The 19,243-nt window shown below is 42.1% G+C and overlaps 1 protein-coding gene across 4 annotated transcripts in view; it reads right to left on the reverse strand.

Annotated features, from left to right (window-relative positions):
* Positions 1-17,702, reverse strand: part of IL1RAP (interleukin 1 receptor accessory protein) — a 153,929-nt gene extending 136,227 nt beyond the window's left edge. For all 4 annotated transcript variants that reach the window (XM_012097075.5, XM_060404767.1, XM_012097111.5 and 1 more), the window contains exon 1: positions 17,566-17,702. The gene's annotated coding sequence lies outside the window, so the exon portion shown is untranslated. The remainder of the gene's footprint in view (positions 1-17,565) is intronic.
* Between the last annotated feature and the right edge of the window lie 1,541 nt (positions 17,703-19,243).

Genomic DNA, 19,243 nt, shown 5'->3' on the forward strand with positions numbered 1-19,243 from the left:
GGTAAGAGGGCCCCACGGATCCGTGCCAGGCACAGACACAAGCTTCCATTCTGACACGAAGTGCTGCCAAGCGGGAGGAAACCACATCCTTCCTCATCCTGAGTCCCCTTCTTAAATCGAGTAGTTGTTCAGATGGGGGAAACACAGTGGGGAGGGAGGGGGCGATATCACTAGATGGTGTTCATTATAACAAGGACAAACCTTTATTCCCAAGATAAAGTTTCTAAGTGAATTCAAGACAGAATCTCAAAGCCGGAAAGGCCCTCAAAAGTCATTTCAATTCAAACTTCTTTTTCCGATATTCAATTCTCCCTGTAATATCCTTGCCAAGTGGATGTGGGGGTGGGGGGTGACGGTTAAATATCTCTAGGGATAGTGAAATCATTACCAGTTCACTTTTCATGTGACCTGAATGGTACACGCATCTCGTAATGTCAAGCAAGACTCTGATCCCCTGCAATTTCTGCCTACCTGTCCTGGTTGAGGTCCCTGGAGCCATGTCAGGAACATGACTCTCTCTTCCACAGAAACCTTTGGACATTTAACCCAGTAGTTCCAGTATCTGAAAGCATCATTTTCAAGTCTCCACAGAGCTCCCAAAGGTGGGGGACTAGGGCTTTTGGAAAGTTCTTATTCCTCTACTCACCTCTCCAAACCTCAAAGTGAGAAAAGCATACTGAGGAAATGAAAATGCCATTAAAACAGGAAGAAGTGGCATCAACTCATTAAGGCACCTTCTATGCTACCTGGACTTGAAAAGAAATTGAAAAAGGAGAATGGAAAGCAATAAGAGGCCAGAAATGACCAGTGAACTAGCTCACCCAAGCTGGATATCTAGGAAATTGTCAGACTGATCAGCGTTGCAATTAAACATCATTTACAAGATGCTCATGTGTGCGTAAGCAATGTGATGAGGTCCCAGGATAGAGGGGACACTGCATCACAGTGGGACAAAGCATCTGGCTTCAGCATGGGCTTTGGAATCCCAGAGACCAGGCCTCCAATCCCCAATGGCTGTATAAGATTCTTAGCCAGGCTGAGTCTCCTTATCTGTGGGCGGGGTGAGTGAGACAACTCATGGCATTAGAGGTATGAGGATCACGTGAGATAATTTTATAAGGCACCCAACACACAGTAAGCATTCCAATTCCTTAGCTATAATTATTTTTTCTCATTACTAGGAGTCTAGCTTTCAATTCTCCTAAATGTTCCCCTACATACTGTAGCAAATTCAGGAAGCAGAAAACCCACCTGTTGGGTAGAAAGAAATGAGGGCAATGCTCAGGTGGGAGAACCAAAGTAGGAGAAGCCGTATATTAGAGCAGAAAGTACACTGGACTAGAACTTGGAAGGCCAGATATAGACAGGTTTGACCGACTCTAAACCAGGGATATCCTTTTCCAGCCTATTTGCAAAGTCAGAGGTTTAGTCTCTCTGACTCTACAGTTCAGTTTTCTCAGAGAACTCCCGCAAGTATTCCTTGAAGCTTGATTTCTATACACCTCCTCCTGCTCCCTTGTGCCATGCATTAATAACAGCAACAACCCTAGATGACCTGAGGTATAGGACCTGAAGTTGTCATCCTAACTTGCTATGCCATAGGGACCCCTCAAGGAGAACAAACCACGGCAGAGGTGCACTGAATGGAGGCTATAGCTTTAGTATGCACTTGCTGTTCACTGTTGAAATCTCAGTCATACAGTACTGAGTGTAAGTGTGTGTTTTAAATGTCAAGGTAAGTGACTGAGTTCTGCTGTGCTTTGACAAGTAAAAAGCCAGGAGATATGATTGTTAAACGTGCAGGAATATGTGCTTGGAACCACTGTTAGGGAAGATTTATGGAATGGCCTAGTGCAGATTGTGTGCACCTCCTCAGGATGCTAAGGTACCTGCTCAGATATATTTTTGTAAAGGAGGCTTTCCTCTTTGCCCTATGTTTGGTGTTCTGTGCTTTGAGGGGAAGACAGTAAAAATCCTGCAGGAGGGTGAGGTGTCAGACAGCTGGAACGGTAACACCTGGGTTACAAGGAGCCTGCTTTCCAGATGGAGACAGACCTTGAAGGCAATGAAGTGCAAAACCTATGGACAGATTTAGAACAGAAACGGAGCCAAACCAGAGATGTGTCCCAAGAAGATTAGCAGGCAGTGGTGCACAGAGTGAAATGAAAGGATGAGCGACAGAAAGGTGTCCATTGAATCTATGGAACTGCAGTGAGTGTTCTTGAATCATCAAGGGCTAAGAGGTCACTTGATGGTCATCGCCACCTCTGAGCTTCGGTTTTCTCACTTATACTAATTCAGACCAAATTGACCTTGCAGAGTTGTTGTCAAATCAAATGAGATAATGGACATGTAAGTGGTTTGCAAATTGTTAGGCACTGGACCGACATATGGGAACACTCCTATCACCACTCAGTAAAACCGAAAAGCATTATTTTACTAAGTGAAAATAAATAAATCATAGCATCTTCCTCTCAAAATGATACTGATGCGGTTGCATAAGCTCATTTCACTTCCAACTACATACACACGTTCTCTTGTTCTTCACACACCACAGCAGAAGCATTAGGGAGTTTTAAAGGACAGTTATCTTGTATGCCACAAGGACATTATAGTTGACAATATTAGCCATAGATCAAACCGGCTTGGCTTGCAATGTACACAAAGACTTTTTATTCTCAGGATGGTCCTGAGCAACCTCTTATGATGACTCTGAGTCACCTCCTTCGGTGAGAACAGAAGAGAGCTCTGGAAATGTAAATTTTCTTGCTTGGATTATTATAATAGAATGATCACTCATTGCCCCACCTATTCCCTTTCTAAGGTCCAATGCTTTGACACTAATTGCCAGACCAATCTAAAACACAGGTCTGATTATTTCCCTCTCTTACTCAAGAATATTCAGTGCTTCCCCCTGCCTCATAGGATTAAACACAAATTCCTCAACTGAGTATGTAAAGTCCTCAAAACATAGCCTCTACTCACCTTTTTAAAGTCCAATCTCCAGTGACCCCAATGGGCATATACCCACCTCCTGGTCAAACTGGGCTCCGACCAGTAAGGCACCCGATTCCCTCCTCTGCTTTATGTTTTCATCATGTTTCCTTTATCTGTAGTATCATTTGTGGTTTTTAATTTCATAAGATTAGTTCAACTGGAATTAAGTTTTCCAAAATCATCCTCTCTGTATGGTTGTGAGTTCAGTTCAGTTCAGTTCAGTCGCTCAGTCGTGTCCGACTCTTTGCAGCCAAAAGGAAATGTGCGTGGGATTTTCAGGGGAGAAATAAAGCAGCAGAAGTTGCTTTGGGAGGATCTGTCTAGGTACCTGGGTACTACTGCGTCCAACGCACGTTACTGCTGATCTGGTGGCTCACCTCCTATCACCTCCTAGGTGGGCGCTGCAGATAGGTCCACTGCTCCCTCAGCTCCTGCCAGATCCCTCCTTCAATTTCTTCCCCCCAAGGCCAGGTATTTATGAAGCTCCGTGGAGAAGAGTATCAGGTCCGTTTGCAGGACACTCACAGGATATAGTTAGATACGCAGCAAGATAGTTAAGGGGTGAGGTGCAGTTTTTCCCACAGGCTCCAGGTGGCTTTTTTCCATATCACAGCATTTCTTCCTGACTGCCTGCCTATCACAGGCAGAGGCAACGGATTTCTTTGCTGGTTCCTTCTCAGCATTCCTAGTGATCCCCCAACCATCTTCTTTGGGGCCTTTATTTGCCCTGCTTCTCCCACCATTGTGAGGCTAATCCTTATGACAAATCCACAGTCCATACCATTCATCCATATCATTTCTGCTTCCCTGGTCAGTCCCTAATGCATACGTCATTCATCATTCCTCCTCACCAATCTCTCTGTGTCCAAAACCTGCCTGTCCATCACTTCAAGATTCACTTCAAATACCACTTCTCATAAACCCCTTCCTGAGTGACACAGCTGCTTCTTCCTTCAAAACATCAAAATATTTTGCCACATATATTTTAAAAGTTACATTATAGACTCTTAGGCTAAACTATTATACAAGTTATATTATCAATACAACCTCTGGTGCATCTTTCTTTCATAATGATCTATAAATTCTTCTTCTTCTGGAGTTGTGCTTATGTAGTTGCAATTGAATCTCCAAATTTCATCAGGGTTTTAACTACAGAAGGATCTCAAAAACTGCTTGGTATTCAAAGGAGTAAATGAATTCTCCATACCACCAATCCCTTTTTAATAACATGGGCAAGAAGAACTAATTCTACTGGGTATGGCATTCTCTCACTTATATGGAGATTATTTCTAAGCTACCTTACCTTGCCATTCTTTTCCCTTAAAGAAGAGCCTCTCCAGTCTGAATCCAACACTATTTATTCTTATCTTATACACGGTTCTAGTAAAACTCATTAGTTGGCTCCTTAACCTATAGAAAAACAGGAAGAGCTAACTGTACAGAGCATAGCGAGAAAACTGGTAGAGTAAAACATGTTAAAAGCAGGAAATAATAGCAGACAATGAAAGAGAAAATGTATGAAAATCAGATTACACAAATTTCAAGGATACCAGTTTGAGGCCATTTAGTATACAGGTAAATGATCTCACCTCAATAAATTCTAAAGGAATTACAGTCCATCCAATAAACTGTCCTGAATCACCAATATTAAGTGTTACATATTTTAGAATAATCTTCTTTTGAAATTATTTTTAAAAAAATATAAAATCTATTGAGATTTCATCATTTAAAAATCCCATAGTGGCAGCCATTCTCAGAAAAAAAAAGGACTTTTTGTTTTGATTTTGCCATGCATTTATTCAACAAATATGTAATGAGTATCAACCATGATTCAGGTGCTCTTCTCTAGTGTTTGTGTACCTTTGCTCCAAGGAAATCATCAGATTTGGGAGAAGTGGGACCATAAAAAATCACACCCTTTAAAATATCTCATAAAGAAAGCAGAAAAGGAAGTCATTATAAATCAGAACCACATTGGTTTCCTACCAAGAAGCAAGTAAAGGCAGCCAACAAAATAGGACGGAGTTCATTGTTGCCAGCTTCTTCCAGGGAGAAATAAACTGTCAACTAGAATGAAGCTTCTCGCCTTCCCTCACAACCGTTGCCTCATTTCTCTGCCAAACACCTCTTCACTGCAGGGAAGGTCCCAGGAGACTCTAAAGGTGTTACAACCCTGCTCAGTTAGCCTTGGAAGAAAAATGTGGCAAAAAAACATTAGTAAGAAATATTTGTTTTTGATCATCACAGCTCCCAATACACACAAGGAGGCAACTGTGGCACTTTAAAATTTTTTTCCGGTAGTTCACAATTAAAATTTAAAACTCACATGCGTTTGAGAAAGGATTGAACGAGATCATAGAAATAAAGCACTCAGCACAGCTCCTGGCACACAAGAAGCATTGGATCAATATTAGTGATAATGATTACCAAGAGGTCCTAAAAGCCTGGCAAGTTGTATAAATTAGCCTCATTAAGTGTTATCTGGGGCAAAAATTTGAGTCTTTGGCTGTTTTTCCTTAGTCACCCAGAATGCTCTGGGGCCATCACTGGAAGATAAAATAATTTTACATCAAGCCAGGTTTGGCTGGAGATGGGCAGGATTAGAAATGCTGCCTGAGGGGATGCTTGGAGGATAGAATCAAGGGAGATCTACAGAACCTTTACTCCATCTTGTTCCCCATGACTGGCCCTTCTACCTACTGACGTGTCCTGCTGAGGGCAAGGTACCAGAATGGGTCCTGGAAGAAAATTATACACTGATTATATGATTGGATTTGGGGCTTTGATTTTTAAAGGACGTTAATAAAACTAGTGTAACTGAAAAACTAAATGGTATGTGTAAGTATGTTTGGAGAGGTTGTTTTAGTTCAAAAAATAATAAAAGAAGCTTAAGTGAACTAAGTACTAATTATGTTGCAGATACTCTGCTAAGCACTTTATAAAAGTATTTAATTCTAAAAAAGTTCTACATCCTTATGCCAACAGGGTTAGAGGTGTGAAGTAATTTTACCATATCTCAGAGAGATTAAGTACATTACCCTGCCCAGTTTTTGCAGTCTAAAACTCACATGTTTATTACTCTATGCTAATAAAATAATACAGTTTAAAAGGTCACACATTTGTTCACTGATTCAATACATTTATTGGACTATTCCTTCATAGGAAGCACCGTGAAATGGAACACACAGAGATAAATAAACTATTGCGGGTCACTTCTTACAATCAAGGGCAAGCAATATGGAACAATGGTTAAGCTTGCCCAAGCTCAAACTTGACTCTACAGTTGACTAACTCTGTAACCTTGGCCTGTTTTCTCTTCTGTAAAATGGTGATTATAACAGCACCTACCTCTTAAACTTACTCTGAGGCTTTGATAAGTTAATACTTGTAAAGTTTACATTATCAGAAGGCATGTATGAGCCTACCTATGCACAGCAGTAAAGACTTCATGGAGAAGTTCTACTTTTTGAGAGAAGAGTTAGGTGCCATTTAGACTTTTAGACTAGCAAGAAGAAATTGAGCTCAGGTAGAATTAAACTTTCCTTTTACATGCTCACCCTTTAGGAGAGCAGATTTCAGAAAATGGTACCTAAAATCTTATAAAGAAAGAGCTCCAGGTCCAATGTCTTGGGGGATTGATTACATAAAACACCTACACAAGAACTGTAAAATTACCAGCTGAATTGAATTGAGCAACAGTGTATACATATCCATTGATTACTTAGTGTATTTGGAAAAAATAATGATACTGTTTGAGAAAAAGAAAAGGAAACTGGTTTTGCCTATTTAACTTGCTTCTTTTGTTGTTTTGCTGGACATTACAATGGGAAAGAAAGGCTATGAATGACTCATCAATGAAACTAAATTGTATCCTCATTTGTTCTAGGAACCTACATGAGATCAGAACAATTTGTTTCTTCACCTTAGAAATAAGTTCTTCCATTTTCCTTCACTCTCTGTTTGAGGTTTTAAATATGTCAAACCTGGTCATCATTCTACCTTAGCCCTTTCAGTAACTTCCTGCTGCACTTGGCATACAATCCAAACCCCTTACCTCAGCTTCGAAGGCCACTCTGATCTAGTCCCTGCTTATCTTAGGACCTCATTCCCCAGGCCTTCTTTCCCTCTCACCAGACCTCTGCCACTTCAACCATGACCAGAATGATCCTGGCTCCTTCTCAGTCTTTTTTCTAGCTCAAACACTACTTTCTCAGAGATGTTACCCCTGACTAAGGGGTAGAAACTTAAAACTGCCCCTCCCCAAAAGCCTCCAACATTGTTGTTGTTGTCATTATTTTCATTTCAGTCCCTCTTCCCCCTTATCTCTTATCCTGAAATTATTTGTATTTTTTCTGTTTACTTATTTGTCATCTGTTTATGTGTATACATATATAAACACACATATATACATATACGTATATATATTTCCTTTGGTATCTTTCTCAAACTATTCATAGTAATGCTAACATCAAGGAATCACCTCAATCACATCTGCTTTCCAAGGCAATTTTGGATAATTTATAAATGTATGTATATACACATATATATGCACATATTTTGCACACATATAAATTTAATTTCAATATTCTAAATATATAGTCAGTATCCTAATATACATGTACACATACATAGGCATCTATGTATAAGTGTATGTATATATAATGAACTGGTTATTTCATTATTTTATATTCGTTTTGTTGTTGTTTAGTCACTCAGTCATAGCCGACTCTTTACGACCACATGGACTGTTATCTGCTAGACTTCTCTGTCCAAGGGGCTTTTCAGGCAAGAATACTGGAGTAGGTTGCCATTTCCTTCTCCAAGTGTCCTTGGAGATTGAACCTAAGTTTGTAATTCATTTACTTATCCGTTTCCATCCATTTCTTTTTACTCTTTGTGGATAAATAATACTAACATCTTTACATTTATTCATTCATCATTTACTCATGATGCTATTTGCCTCATTTAGGCAGATGCTATTTGCTAGGTACCCAGGATACAGCAGTGAGAAAAATAAAGGTCCCTGCCCTTATGGATTTTACTCCAGTGGAAGTAAACTAATCACTAAACAATAGACAATATATTAAATAGCATGTGGAAGCCAACAAGGTGATAACTATTATGGACTAAAGAAAAAGTTGAGCAGGGTAAGTAAGGAATGCCAGGAGTGTGGACAGGAAGCAGGATGAAGGGCAATTTTATAATGATATAAAAGCAGTCAACGAACTTCCCTAATGGTCTAGTGGCTAGGACTCCCAATACATGGGGCCTGGGTTCAATCCCTGATCAGGGAACTAGATCCCACACAACACAACTATGAGTTCGAGTGCTGCAACTAAGGCCCAGAGCAGCCAAATAAATAAATAAGATAAATATTTTAAAAATAAAAAATAAAACAGTCAAAATTTCCCTCACTGACCAGATACTGAGCAAAGGCTTCAAGGAGATGAAGGAGCTAGCCATGTAGTTATCTGGGACCCTGAGTCAGAGAGGAAACAGAATGGAAATCATAGGAGGCCTTAAAGACTGGCTTATACACTGAGGAAAATAAAGGGTGGTTACTTATGCTGGTCTGTCTTATGGGTACTTTTTAGATATCAACTTATTTAGTTTTCATAACAACCCAATGAGTAATCTACTTTGTTTATCTCATTTTACATGGAGAAGTTATATAACTTGCCCTGTATTACACAGATGGAGCTAGAATTTGAACCTATGTAAAATGACTGTGGACTCTTAGAATACACTGCTTCTCAGTATAGAAAATTTTAATCTAGCAATCCCCAGACTTCAGTACAGAGGCCCTAGGTACCTGCTACTTTAACAAACTATCCAGATGATTCCCATGTAGATGGTCCACGCTCCACAATTTATCACTGGGTTAATTCCTCAACCATCTGAAAACTTTCTAAATGTTTTAAAGTAAATTATCATATTTATTTCCTGGCGTTTACCAGGCATTTATCTCCAGTGATGGCCAAACTGGGAAAGATTTTCTCAGACCGGCTGAAGTGCCTACTTGGTATATTCCCACTTTTTATCTGGTTTTATTTATCCGTTGTTGTTGTTTTTGTTGTTCAGTTGCTCAGTTGTGTCCAACTCTTTGTGACCCCATGGATTGCAGTACGCCAGGCTTTCCTGTCCTTCACTGTCTCCCGGAGTTTGCTCAAACTCATGTCCGTTGAGTCAGTAATGCCATCCAACCATCTCGTCCTCTGTTGTCCCCTTCTCCTCCTACCTTCAATCTTCCCCAACATCAGGGTCTTTTCCAATAAGTGAGCTCTTCGCATCACGTGGCCAAAGTATTGGAGCTTCAGCTTCAGCATGGTTTTATCTGAGTTTCATCAAAGGGGAGAGGCTGGGACTTCCCTTGTGATCCATTGATTAAGACTTCACTTTCCAACCCAGGGTGTGCAGCTTTGATCCCTGGTATGGGAGCTAAAAATCTCACATGTCTCCCGGCCAAAAAATCAAAACACAAAACAGAAACAATATTGCAGCAAATTCAATACAGACTTTTAAAAAAGATGGGGGAAAGGTTTTGGAGTAACAGTAGTGCTGAGTTAAGAGGGAGGAGTAGATAAAGAAGGCCTTTTAGGAGCCAGATATTAAGAGCCATGGACTTAATATATTTAATCTTACTTTAACCTCTATAAGTAAATATATATATATAAGTGTAGATATAAATATAGACGTCTGTCTAACCAGGAGATGGCTAGAACGGACTTTTTTACCACTTCACAGATGACAAAACTAAGTCTGGGCAGGCTAAACAATCAGTATTTAGGATTCAAATCCAACTCTGACTTCAAAGCCAGGCAGCTTTTCTTTCTCACTTTATCCATTCAGAGCCCAATCCTATCATTGTCTTATACTGAAATTGGAAAATGGAAGTATAATCTTCCGGAAAAGTGCTCTCTAGTATGTATTACACTCACAAGTGTCCATCATTTCTATAAGCTGAATGAAATCTTATATCTATTTCAGTGACAGCCAAGGTTCTTCAATGGGCACTAAGTTAGCTCAAAAGAAGAAAGCAGAAAATATGCACTCATAATACAACAATCCAAATTCAAGCTACATATTTTATTCCTTTATTTCTTCATAGAAGATTATGGTGGTTAATAGGGACTTCCCTGTGGTTCAGATGGTAAAGAATCTGCCTGCAATGCAGGAGACCAGGGTTTGATCCCTAGGTGGGGAAGATCCTCTGTAGAAGGGAATGGCTACCCACTCCAGTATTTTTGTCTGGAAAATCCCATGGACAGAGGAGTCTGGCAGGCTAGTTCATGGGGTCACCAAGAGTCAGACACAACTGAGCAACTAACACATACTACTATGGTGACCAATGGTGCTACAGAGCTTCCTTTAGGAAGAGCTTCCTTCCTTTATGTATATTATATATATATATAAATATATATAATCTCTTTTCATTTACCAAACAATAAATGTCAATATGCCTAATCCAAGTGTCTATTTACTCCTCCCACCCCAAAACCTGGATCCAGAAGGGGAAAACAGTTGCAGGTTGTGAGAATGTGGCAAAGCCGCATCCATAAGGACACAGAAGGTGTCTTTAGGATCTGCCTCCTAGTCCTGTGCTCACTTGTGATTCTCATTGAGGTCAAGAAGGCTGCCAGGTATCTGGATTTTATGACATTCCTCATGCCATGACATATGTGTGGATGCCTCCATGGGACTAAGAGTACGGTTCTACTCTTAGCTTCCCATGGTGCCTCTAAGTCAACAACTCTACAGGCACAGACTCATAGCACACCATGCCTTGGAGAGCACCTCATCCAACTTCCTCATTCTAGAGGTGAAAAAATGGACTCTCAGAGAAGGAAAAGCCACTGACCAGTACCAGGGTTGGTGGACTGAATGATCAAGGGGGAAAAAACACAACCTTGGAGTTAGAAAGCTAGGGTCCAAGTCCCAGCTCCACTATTCACTGGCTGTGTGACCTCCGCAAATATTCAGCCTCTCAAACTCAGGATGTTAAATAATGCTGAAAACATTTACTTTGGTTACATCAGATTATTGTAAGAAAGAAAAAAAAATTTGTCTGCATTGTATAGAATAACAAGCATTTTGAGGGCCAAAAACTGTTAATTTCAACCTAGGCCTTCTAGTTTCTAATACAGTATAAATTTGGGCATGCATGTGAATATCATTTCAGTTGTTAATTCTAATAAAGGTTAAAATTCCTACATATCATGATCTTAACAAATGTTTTGGCATCTGACTAACAGCAACCAAAAGCTAGATGAAATGTGTTTATTATCCCTTTCACAGATGATAAGAATAAAGTAGAGACAGACCACATAAGCTGTTCAAGGTCAAACCCAGGGAAGATGGTTTGATGGTAAAGCCTACAATCTTACACAACCATAATTTTAGGTCACCATAGCATCTGACCATAACTGGCTTAAAGAAGGGACTGTGTTATCTATGAAAAGAACATTTTCAGCTATCAGAGTTTATAAAATGACTGGTTCTCTTTTCTGTTGCTTTTAGCATTGATTGGGAAAAGAAGAAGCCTGTGTAATCATAAGGGCTTATATGCTGGACAGGAAAAAACCGCAGGCATCTCCTACATATAAACTAGTCAAAAAAGGTCATCCAATTATATCAAGTAAGAGCTGGACTTTTTCACTGCTCTTGGAAATCAAGATCAAAGTTCACTGCAGCTGCCCACTTCCCTGGAAACTTCCTACTTTCTCGCAGGTAATTCATTTATGTCACCTGACACTGGCCTTGCTGTCAATATATGTAAGCATGAACTTCAGTGTCATCGTTCACTGTGTTTGCAGCAAAATGCCCTGTATTATTGGGATAAAAATGTCTTTTTCCATGATTTAGCCAGTGATATTCAACCTTATTAAAATTTGTGACTCCTCATCCTTTGTGTGATTTTGTGACTACAAAATTAAAAAATAATAATAATAAAGTTACTTTATTAGTTTGTAGAGACAGGCTTTGCAATAATGAATGATATGATAAAGTATGGGCTTCCCTGGTGTGGCTCAGCAGTAAAGAATCTACCTGCAATGCAGGAGACGGGGGAGACGCAGGTTCAATCCCTGGGTTGGGCAGAACCCCTGGAGGAGGAAATGGCAACCCACTCCAGTTTTCTTGCCTGGGAAATGCCATGGACAGAGGACCCTGGCAGGCTACAGTCCATGGGATCTCAAAGAGTCGGACATGACTGAGTGACTGAACACATAAAAGTATGAGAAACTAGAAAGCCCATGCTACAGTACGTGACATAGCATGAACCCATCATTCCTTAAACTCTGCACATTTTGAGTGCAGGACCCCGCACTAGGAATGGGCAGGGTAACATGCCCTCAGTTGTTTAGGTAGTCATCAGGGACTTGTACAAGAATACTAAGGGACAAATTACTGGCCAACAGTAACAAAAAGAAATTTTTTAAAAAACATAATTATCATAGAGACAGAAAGAATGTTACAAGCATTTTAAAGGATCTCCAAAACTTGGAAAAATCAAGAAAAATTTGAGTAGCAGGTTTGGAAAGAAAAGTAGGAGAAAGGAGATAGTAGTTTAAGGTGGTGTGGTGTGAGCATACAGGAGGAGACATTGATAAATCTAGCTATGTGAGCCCTCAGGTCTTATGGTATAGTGTCTAATAAACACTGGAGAGTTGACCGAAGAGCTGTGTGCTCAGGCACACAGGTTCTAATCCTCACTAATTGGAAAACTGTGGGCAATTCTCTAAGTTTCTCAGAGCCTCAGTTCTTTCATCTGTAAAAGCCAGACAATAATATAGACCTGAGAGTTATTTTATGCTTAAATGAAATGACAGAAGTACATGCACTGATGAATGCTGATTTCCTCTGCCCTCCTCTGTTTAACCAGAAAATAGGTTTCTTGGCATAAAACAATCAGGGCATTTTCTCTTCATTTCCCTTTCAATCTTTAGCATTGAATTTTACAAAGAGATGTGGTGATAGAATTTCAGAGTTGAAAGGAATCTTAGAGAAAAATAACAATGCATTGCAGCAGACGAGCCTTAAAGATTCACTAGACCAGCTCTTTCACACTTTAGGCCCAAAGGTAATGCAGCTTCCCCCAGCACAGGCAAGATAATGCCAGGATCAGAAGATAGAATGGGGAGGGGTGGGTCATGGGTCTCAATTCAGGTCCTCAGTTCTAGTTCAGAGGCTGCAGAATTTCAGGTCTTTCCTAGCTCTAAAGTGAAAGGCAAAGATGCATCTCAGCAGTGGTGCCTGCTTTGTGCTACATGACACAAAGCTATGTAACCTCTCTGAGTCTCAGTTGCCTCAAAAGTACACAGGATGACTATAAGGATTGAATGATATGATGCTGCTAAACCACTTAGTACAAGCCATATGCTGCTGCTGCTAAGTCATTTCAGTCGTGTCCTACTCTGTGCAACCCCACAGATGGCAGCCCACCAGGCTACCCTGTCCCTGGGATTCTCCAGGCAAGAACACTGGAGTGGGTTGCCACTTCCTTCTCCAATGCATGAAAGTGAAAAGAGAAAGTGAAGTCGCTCAGTCGTATCCGACCCTCATGGGGATCACTAAAAACAGATCACTGAATGATTTAATCAAAAATCATTTTGATTTTCACAACTGAACAAATTAATAAATTAAAAGAACTGATGGCAGAAGAAGGAATTAATGTATAGTAAATACCTCTCATGAATGAGGTGCTGAGCATAATATCTCACCTCAGGAACCTTCCAGACGCTAAGATTCCACACTGCCACAGCTGCTAGGGCTAGTCAGAACATGGTCAGACCAGAAGGAGGTCCCCTAACAACCTTGCCAATGTAAGCCATGAATGCTCACTTTCAATAGAAACAGAGGAAATGAGTAGCTAACCTGATTTAATCCCCCCAAATACCAGATACTAAATGTTCTGCAACCTTCCTGTTCTTTGGGGTTTCTATTTCTCCCACAGAACAATTTCCAAAATGGGTAGAGAGCACAGTAGGTGGCTCTCTTTAATATTTCACAGGCAAGGCAATAGTGACTCACCAGATCCTACATCTGTGTCACCAGCAAAAGCCTGACAAAGTTGAGCAACAAATGAAACTGTGTGTATGTCAGAGATAACCTTTAGCTTTTTCTTCTGCTTCTTCCTCTGATTTTCTCCAGCTCTTTTCTGCTTTTCTAACCATGCCAGGTAAGATGACGCTGACCGCCTACCTTTTGGCAAAAGCAAACATATGCCTCCAGATGCCAAAAACAAGAAGCACAGTGTTTCTCCCCTAAATGTATTTGCCAGCCGGTCCGCTTGCTATAAAGCAAAGAAACCTGAAGGCCTGTGGGGGTCTCAACAGATAAATGGCCCCACTGTCTGGGCCAGAAACAGATCTGTTCATTTTCCTACATAAGCCTGCAGCCATCAGTTTCCACTGGGAAGACTGAAACCCCAGACCAGTGATCAGCATCGCCAGCCGGCAGTGGTCTTTCCTATAAATGCTGCCTCTGCACACTGTTCACTATATCCCACCCTTTCCATCCTTGGAATTGGACAAAAGAAGAGAAAAATGCAGTGGTCACTCATGGCATTTGTTCCTCAGTCTTCTTAAGACCCTGAGTGTTAGCACGAGGATGGCAGAAAGAAGAAACCACCCAGAACAGGAAGAAAGCCGTGACATAACTCTGCACTTTATGTCCTCATGGTACTCTTCTGCCTAGGAACTGAAGGTGTACTGCATCAAACACATGTGAACAGACAGGCTGCCCTAGAGATTCATCACTCTGAAACTTCTTCTCCCGACAGCTGCCCCACCAGCCTCTACAGAGCATAGTTCTCTCAGAAAAGAACTGTCCTCTTCAGGACAAAATGGATACCCTGAAGTCACCAAATAAGTAAGGTCACCCTAACAACTGAAGTAAATGGCTAATGATGTCATTGGAGAGATGACAGGAAGTGACGGGAAAGGCCTTCCACTAGAAGTCAAAAGATGTGAACTGTATTTCTAAGACTGAAATTTACTAACCACCTGACCCTTGACAACTTCTCCTTTCTCTGACTCTCATTCAATTTTCTTCTCAATAAACTGAGATCAGCTAAGAAAAGATATCATTTAATGAGCACCTACTCACTACACTCATTTTACATTATTTGACTTAATTTACTCTTTATATGAATCCTTGGGGTAAGCATTTTTTCCACTTTAAACAGTGAGATGAACTGCTTAGTATTACCCAGCTACATATGAATTAGAGACCGAATTTGAATTTGATCGGAAAACCGGCCTTTTTCATACTTTATCATATCATCATATTATCCTTCCACTATTACTACATTATGTCCTTCTCTCAAGGCTATTGTAAGTAGCAATGAAGATAATACATATGGAATGCACTAGAAATTGTAAAGGCATATATATATATATATGTAACAAACAGTCTAGATAAGGAGAAAAGGTATTACTGAATAACCTTTCTTTGAAATACCAGAACTAAAAGGAGTCAGCTTTCAATCTCCCATCCCCTTGTTCTGACCTTATTTTGAACATTTTCCTTTTCCCTACAAGTCCCCGGTCTCTCAGGCACGCGTTCAGATGTATCCTGGCCAGCTCATCACAATGCATGCACACGGAACAGGCTGACAGAAGCAAGCATTCCCATCCTCTGCAAATTCCTGGTGTGGGAGCTACCTAAGGGGTACCACCAAACTCTGTCCTTTCCTCCAGGTGTATCACACCCCCACCCTGCACACTTCAGTACTACAGCCATATGCAATGGACCGTGAAGCAGGCAGCCAACTAAATACTGGATGCTCAGTTCAGGGACTTATAGCACAGCCAGGAGATAATAGCATATAACTGTATGAAGTCAATCAGAATAAAATCAACCATTCCAGATGGGGGTATATAAGGGACACTACTTCATTTTAAAATACCAATAATGCCAATAATAAAGGATAACTAGAGAGGGTGGGCATATGTGGATGTTTGTGTTTACATTAGATGTTTGTGTCCAGAGGGACTGAATTTAGGAGCACCACTGTATAATCCAAAAGAAATGCATGTAAATCTTCTTGTTTTCCTATACTAGCTGAAAAGTATAGTCTGACCTGAGACCGCAGGAATAAAAGGCTTAGAATAGTCTGCAACATAGATGAAACTTGTAACTTCTCCTCTTGTCTGTCTACCTCTCATCAAATTCAAGACCCTCTTTGCCAATAAAGGCAGCCTCAGATCAAAGTTTCACAGAACTGAGGTTTGACCTAAAAACTAGCAGGGAATCGGCATCACTGAGAAACATTTTCTATTCCAAGTCAAGCATCTACGATCAAAGTCACATGTAGAGGGCATTCAGAAAACACTATAAAAGAGCTGTTCAGACTCCAAAGAAGGAAACACCACAACATCCAGATTTAAAAAAAAAAAAAAAAAAGTCACTCTGTCTGAAAAATCAGCTCTAAAAAACCCACTGTCTCCAAGGTTAACATGTAACAATATTTACAATCGCTGCCATCAATGTCAAATTGACCGGGTGCCAAGTCAGGCACTGTGATAACCATGCTGTCTGAATTACCCCGTTTCATCCTCCCAAGTGACCTAAGGACTCTTTGTGACCACTAAAATCTCCATTTTATGGCTGGACCAAAAACACAGGCACACACAAAACAAAAACAAAACTGAGTATCAAAAAGACTGGATTGCCCAAGTTCACACAGTTAAAACGTGGCAGAGCTGGAGAGAAAGCCAGGTAAATACTCCTCCTCAGCTGGTAGCTAACCTGAGATCTCTGGAGCAGAGCAGTGTTTCAGGATTTCACAACGAGGGGGTGGAGGCAAGACAGGCTGGGGACTGACTCTTAAAGGAAACGGCAGAAGTTTGCTTTTATGTTTGTGATTTTTCTGTGCAACTCAGCTGCCTCCCTCCTGCCCAGGACTTAGCAGTGAGAGTGGCTATGGTTCTGTGCGGTCAGCTAATCCTATATGAGAAGCATCGTATTTCCCACAGTACCACTGGCCCCGCTTCCCCTATGGCTGAAGAGAGCAGGGTACCAAACGGGGTGACTAGTGCTGGGATATCCCTCACCTCTCCACTGACCCCACCAGGAGTCTGACAGACCCCCCTCGGCGGGGCATGTTTCTGAGAAAACAGGTCGGGAAAGAGGGAGAGAAGCTGTAAGCAGCCTTTACCCAGGCTGTCACAGGTCCAAGCTGGAAGAGACGTGATACCCAGTGGCAACGCTGGGATACACTGCCCCCATCTATCCTCATGGTTCACAGCAGCACTCCGGAGAAATCAAGGCGGGGGTATACCAGGGTAGATCCCTCAGAGCTGGGAGAAGGGTGCAGCGACGCGCAGCCCTCCCGTAACTGCGTTACTTAAATGTTTACAAAGCAAGGATGGGACTCGGGACAGTGGGTTCGAGTCCCGACCACAGCACTAACTAGCTGTGCGACCTCTCCCAGCCGCTGCCGCGCTCTATGCCTCAGTTTGCCCTTTTGTAAAACAGGATTGAAGGAGAAGATCTGTCAGAATCCGTCTACCCTAAGATTCGGTAGGTCGGTGATCCCACAAGCCCTCCTCACCGCACCAGACTCACCTTTCTTGGGAGGAAGAGCGGACGTGGTGAAGGCGGCGGGAATGAGTGCAGGATCGCCCAGCACCGAATCTTTCGGTGCGCTTGGCCAAAGCCCAGCCCCGGGGACCCCGATCCGGCCAGTCTTCCCGCAATGAGCCTCTTACTTTCCGCCGCACTTTCTTTTTTCCCCCTTTGGGGCTCCTCCCCTGCCGCTGCGCGATTGGCCGCCGTCGCGCGGCTCCGGCTCCACCCGCCGCCTCGGCTCGCTAGCCACCCGCGCTCTGGGCTTCCAAGAGCTGAGGCCGTGGGGCGGCACCGAGGGCAGCCCCGCCCGCGGCGAGGAGGAGCGGCGCCGTGCCCGCGGCCCGCCAACCCGCGGCTGCGCTAGGCCCTTCGGCGCCCCGCCACCTCCTGGGCAGACTGGAGCGCGCAGAGGAGAGCGTGGGTCCCGCAGCTTGGCACGACGCCAGGCGCTTCGGGTAGATGTGCTCTGCTCCACACAGAGACGTACACTTGGGCTCATTGCAAGATTCTGGTCTCATGGTCGAGAACGCTGTCACACTGCCTCTTCCTGGCTCTGTGTATTTAACTCTCTGCTGCACCAAAGCCATGAATGAGTCTGTGCAGAATTTGCGCCCCCATCGTGTGCCAAACCCAGAGCGCTACAGGAAGAAACATACTCGACCTTGGTGGTCCGGAGCCCCCGCTCCGCTGCAAGTAACAGTCCTGGGAACAAACTATTGCTCATGACAGCAAAATGTAATCTGTATTTTCCCCTGGCGTGTACTGGTGTGCCTAGCAAGTTGCCTGGCGCAAAGTTGGCACTCAGTACATGCATACTGAATTAGTGAATGAATTAATCGATATAGAACCAAGCGATCTCAAAAGAATCACTCGTTTTCATTCACTCCCTTTTCTCCAGATTTCTGAAAGAGCCCTCAGCCAACTTCTCCCACTCTAGTGGTAGTCTATGTAGTCATCCGGAGCTTTACAATGACTGTCGACTTCTTTGTTCAAGAACCTTCTGTTGTTCTCTATTGCTAGTCCATCACCATTCCTTCCCGGCTGGCAAGGCCCTTCAACACCTTTCCTAATATCTGAGACTCCCAACAAAAGCCAAGTTGACCTGTCTCTTCACACATGCTTTACTGTACCACATTTATGACTTACCTTCTGTTCTTAGGACTTCCCTGGAGGCTCAGACGGTAAAGCATCTGCCTACAATCCGGGAGACCCAGGTTCAGTCCCTGGGTCAGGAAGATCTTCTGGAGAAGGAAATGGCAACCCACTCCAGTATTCTCACCTGGAAAATCCCATGGATGGAGGAGCCTGGTAGGCTATAGTCCATGGGGTCGCAGAGTCAGACACAACTGAGTGACTTCATTTTCACTTTCTTTCTGTTCTTAGAGTTACCTAATTGAATCTTGTTTATTTATTTATCCATGAAATTGAGTCCAAAGAAAGAAATTAAAGAAAAGGAGAAAAAAGACGTGAAGGAAAAAGATCCTCATGAATTAGTAAGTGAAACTAGGAGGTGCCAGTCTCTAGGTACCAGCTAGAGATGAATAGCAATGCAAAGCTCAGACACTGCTGCCTCAAATGGTTGAACTTCCTAAGGTAAAATAACAATATTACTAAAGCTGTAGTCATGTTCATGTTGTTTCACTTATTTCTATCGTTTATGGAAATCAATCCTGAG

The sequence above is a fragment of the Ovis aries genome, chromosome 1, assembly GCF_016772045.2.
Source record: "Ovis aries strain OAR_USU_Benz2616 breed Rambouillet chromosome 1, ARS-UI_Ramb_v3.0, whole genome shotgun sequence".
NCBI lineage: Eukaryota > Metazoa > Chordata > Mammalia > Artiodactyla > Bovidae > Ovis > Ovis aries.